Source organism: Colobus angolensis, unplaced genomic scaffold (genome assembly GCF_000951035.1).
Source record: "Colobus angolensis palliatus isolate OR3802 unplaced genomic scaffold, Cang.pa_1.0 Scaffold53, whole genome shotgun sequence".
Classification (NCBI taxonomy): Eukaryota; Metazoa; Chordata; class Mammalia; order Primates; family Cercopithecidae; genus Colobus; species Colobus angolensis.
The window spans coordinates 11,437,572-11,444,111 of record NW_012118821.1 but is presented as its reverse complement, the minus strand read 5'-3'; the positions used below and the strand labels follow the sequence as shown (position 1 = coordinate 11,444,111).

Below are 6,540 nucleotides of genomic sequence, written 5' to 3'. Positions count from 1 at the left end.
AGGGAAAGAAGGAAGGAAGGAAGGAAGGAAGGAAGGAAGGAAGGAAGGAAGGAAGGAAAGAATGAAGGAAAGAAGGAAGGAAGGAATCAATATTATTCCCCAAATGTCAACCAACACCTGTTCCATACCCAGGTTGCTTTTCCCTCTCAGTTCAACTTTACCTTCAAGTTTGTTGGCTGGGTAGTTTTGGATTGAATGTCAGCCTTCAAGGCATTTCCATTTTGCCATTCCATGTTTATAAGGGTTTTTAATATATACCCTCAAGTGGGCAACACTGCATACTGGGATTTTCTTTCACTAGCTGCTTATAATCAAAGAATGTAAACTAGGAAAGGTAGGAAGCTCTTGTCAGCAGACAGTACTTATGTGATTTATCTATTTAAGAAGCAGGACAAGTACATGGCATAAAGTCAAGGATGGGGTAAGAGGTAAATGAAATGAAAGCTCTGATGTAGAAAAATTATCTGGGATTTCAAATAGATGGATATAAGAAGTAGTAAAATCAGGTATTAGAAAATGAGGAAATAGAGAAATAAACAATAAATGTCATCAGTCAGAAAACATTAAAGTAAAAATTAAGAAAACATTTATGAACAACTAAATTCATTTGTGGCCTAAAGTAGAAAGTATTAGATTTTCTGAGAAGTTTATCTTCCTATAAGGAGGATTTCAAGCATATACTATTCCTGCTTATATGGTGTCAAATTAGGTCATTTTAGTGAATCCACCACGAAACACTAGTTAGACATTGCATACATACCCTGGTTGCATGGTTCACAGCTTTATGCATTGTTGATTTGTTGCTATTGCTTTATTTTCTTGCATATCAAAGTTGCTTTGGTAATACGCATCATCTCCAAGACAACCAAGTGAACCAACTCCAAGAAACTATTTGGAGTTAAAAATCTGGAGGAGTAAAGGCGTTCACCTGCCCATTCCATATAAGACAGAAATCAGGAGCTGAGGCTATGGGGTCCCTTTTAAACCAAACTAAACTTCTTCTATCTGCCCTTGTGCACATTACATAACGCTCTGCCTCAGGTCTCTCCTGCTCAAAATGGGGATGATAATGTTTCCTTCCGTAGTGTTATTTTAAGGAGGAAGTCAGGTAACATATGTCAGCTTCGTAGGACAAGGCTGCAGTGCAGAAGTGTGTGCAGGGTGACCACGTGCGTGCAGCATTGCAGCAGGGTTAGACCCCATCAGGAGGTGGAAAGGAAGCTTCAACCAAACAAACCATAACGTGAGAGGCATCCAGAGCTTTGTGATCTAAAGCCCAGAACCCCAAACACAAAATTTCATCATAAAATATTGTAATTTCAGTCTCCTCAAAGATTTCTAATTCCTTCATTTAATTGATGAAGTGGCCGAGGTTTAGAGAAGGCTAGTGGCTTGCCCGGGTGCAGCCACAGGGGACACACTAGGTTTTCCATCTTTTGATGTGGGTTGTTTTACGCCAAATGTACACAACCATGGTGATATGGTTAGGTTGTGTCCCCACCCAAATCTCCTCTTGAATTGTAGTTCCCATAATCCCCACATGTCATGGGATGGACCTGGTGGGAGGTAATTGAATCATGGGGGTGGTTACCCCATGCTGTTCTCATGTTAGTGAGTAAATTCTCATGATATCTGATGGTTTTATTAGGGGCTTTTCCCCCTTTGCTCAGCACTTCTCCTTCCTGTGAAGAAGATACCTTTCTTCGGCTTTGCCTTCCGCCATGATTGTAAGTTTCCTGAGACCTCCCCAGCCATGCACAACTGTGAGTCCATTAAACCTCTTTTCTTTATAAATTATCGGGTATTTCTTCATGGCAGTGTGAGAATGAACTGATACATGTGGCCTGATTTTTCATGTCATAACTAGTAATAGTGTGGGGCAAATGACTTTTGTTTTCTTTTAAATAAAATTGTTGGTAATATGTACAGAAGTGGGAGGAGTAAATGCCTGTGTCTTCCTGATTGATTATAAAATTATTTCCAACTAGCTCGTGCAAGTGGTCAACAACTGAGGCCAAAATGTATTGCTTTATAGAGATTTAGCAGACTTATATTAATGATCCAATTTCCTTGAATGGGGTGAACTTGTTAACTTGCATATTTAGAAAAACTATAATCAAATATTGAAAATACTGTCATAGGAAATAGAAATTAGCCCATAGAACCTAGAACATGTTCTGAACATAGTAGATTCTTAACATATATCCATTACATTGAATTGAATTAGACGTAGTCTGTATCTCTCCAGAGGCTGAAAGTAAGAACAACAGGTGCCTATTATAAAACTGAATAATATTCAAACCCTTGACACAATCCAACAACGGAATGAGTTGCCTTGTTGAGTTGTAAGCTATCCATTCCTGGAAATATTCAAGAAGCAATAAAAAGGCTTCTTTTTAGGGGTAGGTGGCATGGGGCAGAAATGCTTCTGTAGTGCACTCTGGAGTTTAGTATAATGGACACAATCCTAGCTTTCTTTAATGGTAGTGGATCTTGAAATTCTCAGAGTTACACATCAGAAACAGTAATAGTCACTATATCAAATTGCTTATACTGAGATTTCATTTTTAAAGTAAATATATTATACTTTTCATACCGTGTATCAGAGACTCAATGTAAGTGTGGATTCTGCAACTACAAGGTGGACTTCTAAAAAGCTGGGTCATGTTCTATCATTTGCATGTCACCACTGCCTCACACAGTGTATTGCACATAGTAGATACTTCATACATTGATTTTATATACGAACAAAAGAACAAAAAAGTGTCAAATTTTTAGCTGAGTTTATGAGAATTTAGAAGATATTTAAAATACATTTTTAGCCTTTACAAAACTAAATTTGTGCTATGAGATTAGTTTTTTCTTAAGGTTGAATTTATGACACTTCTATGTGTAATGGCAGACCATTCAAACATTGGATGGTTAGCTGTGCTTTCAATAGCAGAGGACATGCAGTGATATGACCACACATAAAATGCAGCAGGATTGTAAAGACATTGCCCTTCTCAAAAGTATCAAAATGTACATAGTCTTGAATCAAGAAATTCTGCTGTGAATTTATCTTAAGAAAATCATTAACACTGTGAAAGGTTTTAGGTGAAGAATGGTTATTAAAACCGTGTTTATAAGGCAAAAGTTTAAAAATCCAACTTATGAAATTACAATAGAGAATTGATGAAGTATATTTCAGTATATCCATAATACTGTAGAATTATGTATATCTATATAATCCATTATTCCATAATCCATTATTATGTATATCCATAATAATAGTAGAATGCTAGACAAGGTAACAGAACAAAATAAGGTAACAGAAAAGTAGTTCTTCAGGCTAGGTGCAGTGGTTCACACCTGTAATCTCAGCACTTTGGGAAACCAAGGTGGGCGGATCACTTGAGGTCAGGAATTCGAGACCAGAATAGAAAAATAGAAAAATTAGCCAGGTGTGGTGGCATGTGCCAGTTACCCTAGCTACTTGGGAGGCTGAGGCAGGAGAATACCTTGAACCTGGAAGGCAGAGGTTGTGGTGAGCCAAGATTGTGCCACTGCACTCCAGCCTGGGTGACAGAGTCAGACTCCACCCCACCCCCCAAAAAAAGTAGCTTTTCTTACAGAAAGATACATGTGATGCTTAAAGGGAAAAAGGAGTAAAGAACAAATGGTAGTTTGACTCACATTAATTTAAAATCTTATTGAAGACTGTCAAAGAAATCAGTCTTGAATTTTAAATCAACATACTAATGGTGGTTGTCACCGAATTTTTGAATTTCCAGTGCTTTAAAAAATTATGTTATCTATTATTCTAATATTCCAATTTTTCTACAACGGACATACGCTAATTATGTAAAGAAAATAGAAGTTTAAAAACTTGGTCTCTCTGGCAGTTTGATGTTAATGCAAAGAATGACATTGAGAGGATAATTTGCTAAAGATACTGACACCAAAAGTAAGAGAGTACATAGATGATGCCTTGAAAAGTATAATTTTTGAACCATTAAAAATTAGTCATGTAGCAAATAGAGGACATTGGGTCCAACAGACTGGTTTATTTCTCAGTGTTGCTGGAAATTAAATTTGTAGCATTTCTCAGTTCCACTCACTCTTAATTGGAAGAGAAAGTGAAGGTCACAGAAGCTGAGAATCTGCCTCAACGTCCCCAGGCAGTCAGGGCTGCCCAGACCTCGAACCTACACGTGGTCAGTCAATGCCACTCTTTCATGCAGCTGAAAATTTACACAGTTACGTCTAAGATAGATTTCAAATGATTCCCAAAGATGTGCGTCCACGGAAAAAGGAAACTACGTCCTCAAAATGGGGCTTTGATTGGAGTTAAGCTCTGAAGTCCGTGCACCTCTGGCTACCCGTCCGACCTCCCTCTGCCTCAGTTTCCTCATGTCTAAAAGGGATGGTGGCAACTTTCTTACAGGGTACTGAAGGGCTTAAAGAGAGCCAACCGTGTCTACAATGTGGCCTCACTCAGGCTCAAGTGAAAGAGTAGGAGTGGGAGGACTTTGAAATTCAGAAAACACCACGTAAGCATAACAAGAGAAGAATTAGGAAATTAAACATAACTATATTTTTTAGATCAAGTTCTCTGCTTGGTTCAGTTCATTTATGAAATATTTAGATTACAGACAATGCTCTCATCAGTATAAAGATATAAGAAAAAGTAATAGTTGATGTATGAATTTAACAAGTATAGGTAATTGACTAGACAAGGGCATACAACGGGAGCATGTAAGCATTAAAAACAGCAAGCAATAACTGGTACAAAAGAACCCAATTGCCCGAATTCTATATCAGTCATTGCCTTGTGAGTTCTGTTTGTTTTCAGTTACCTCCTTCACATTCCTAATACAGTGGTAAAGTCCCATTGCAATTCACATACCACACGCTGTGATTCCTCAAATGTCGACGTGGATTGGACAAAGGTCCAGGCAACAGCCGCACACACCTCGTCCTTGGCTACAGCCTCCGCATGACCCGCCCTGCATGTCAGAGAGGAGGAAGAAATGGTAAATGGAACTGAGACTCTTTTCTCTTGAGTTACTGGGAATGGATAGTTTCCCTACATCTTGGGCTAGTCTCATTAAAGTATTGAAGGCCCTACACACACACTGAGCCACACTCACTGAAATTGATCTAAGGAGTGGCCTTAGATAAATTAGATACACTCCTACTGTTTCTCCTCAAAGTTGTAATTTTTTTTTTTGTTTTGAGATGGAGACTTGCTGTGTTGCCAGGCTGGAGTACAGTGGCGGCATCTTGGTTCACTGGAACTTCCGCCTCCCGGATTCAAGCGATTCTCCTGCCTCAGTCTCCCAAGTAGCTGGGACTACGGGCATGGGCCAGCACACCCCGTTAATTTTTTGTATGTTAGTGGAGATGGGATTTCACCATGTGCCATGTTGGCCAGGGGCCAGGGTGGTCTTGATCTCCTGACCTCGTGATCTGCCCACCTCAGCCTCCCAAAGTACTGGGATTACAGGCATCAGCCACCGCACCCGGCCAAAGTTGCACTTCTTTTAAAATAAAGGTCTGTCCTTTAATAAAAATGAAAGAACAAGATCAGTTGTGTGAAACTTGAGAGAGTCCCTAAATCTCCGTCCTCCCTACAAAGACTCCTAACCCAGGGAGATGAGCTGGAGGTGAGCTCCAGGCCCAAAAGGCTGCTTGTCAGGCAGTGATTGAAGTTGCAAGAGAAGGTTCTGGACTTAGGGGTGCACCGCGAATTGCATTATGGCAATGTATGCAAGTTCAATAAGGACCTCACACACAGTTTGCCTATCTAAGGCCGTATCAGGACTAACGCCACAATGAAAAATAATAGGTGTTTAAAAAATAGAAGTAAAGAACCATGTGCAGACCAGGAAGTTTCCCGTATTTCCTATTTTCTAGGTTCACATGGAAAACTGGGGTGGTGGAAGAAAAGGACAATAATTCCTTTGGAACATTAATTCAACTTTTTCTACCCACTAACCATATTCGTTCCAATTTTAGCAGTTCTGTGGGAGGAAAAATGAAACATGAAATTCTTCTATGCTTTCAACTTTGCATATTTCTTTACCTCTACCTGGAATGCCCTCCCCTTTCTGGGTCTTCCCAATCCTGCCTAGAAGCCATACTTTCTATTTTGTGACACATTCCTGGTGAGAGAGGAGCAGGGATCTTCATGGTAAGATCAGCACACATGTCAATCACTCCCATTACCGACTATCTAGCTGAGAAGCTACACGCTAGGTCAGACACTGCAGGTTCAGTATCTCTCTTAATCTTCAAAGTTAGCATTATTATTTCCCTGCACGTCGGTTCAAGATGCTGCCTAACTCCTGGAGACACAGAGCTAGAGCATGCCTAGCCGGGGTTCAAAACCAGCTCTTCCCAACTCAAGGGTGCTTTCTGCTGCTCCAGGCTGACCTCCAGTTTCTCAGACCCTCCAATACTCCAATTCTTTGTTCTTTCTTCATTCTCCTTCTTTGTTTTTTTTTTTTTTTTTAAGATGGACTCTCACTCTGTCACCCAGGCTGGAGTGCAGTGGCG

General features: G+C 39.8%; 1 protein-coding gene across 3 annotated transcripts in view; it reads right to left on the bottom strand.

Moving 5' to 3' along the window:
- The window catches only part of MYT1L (myelin transcription factor 1-like), a 536,085-nt gene that overhangs the window by 483,872 nt on the left and 45,673 nt on the right, over nucleotides 1-6,540 (bottom strand). For all 3 annotated transcript variants that reach the window (XM_011960959.1, XM_011960961.1, XM_011960960.1), the window contains exon 2: nucleotides 4,889-4,988. The gene's annotated coding sequence lies outside the window, so the exon portion shown is untranslated. The remainder of the gene's footprint in view (nucleotides 1-4,888; nucleotides 4,989-6,540) is intronic.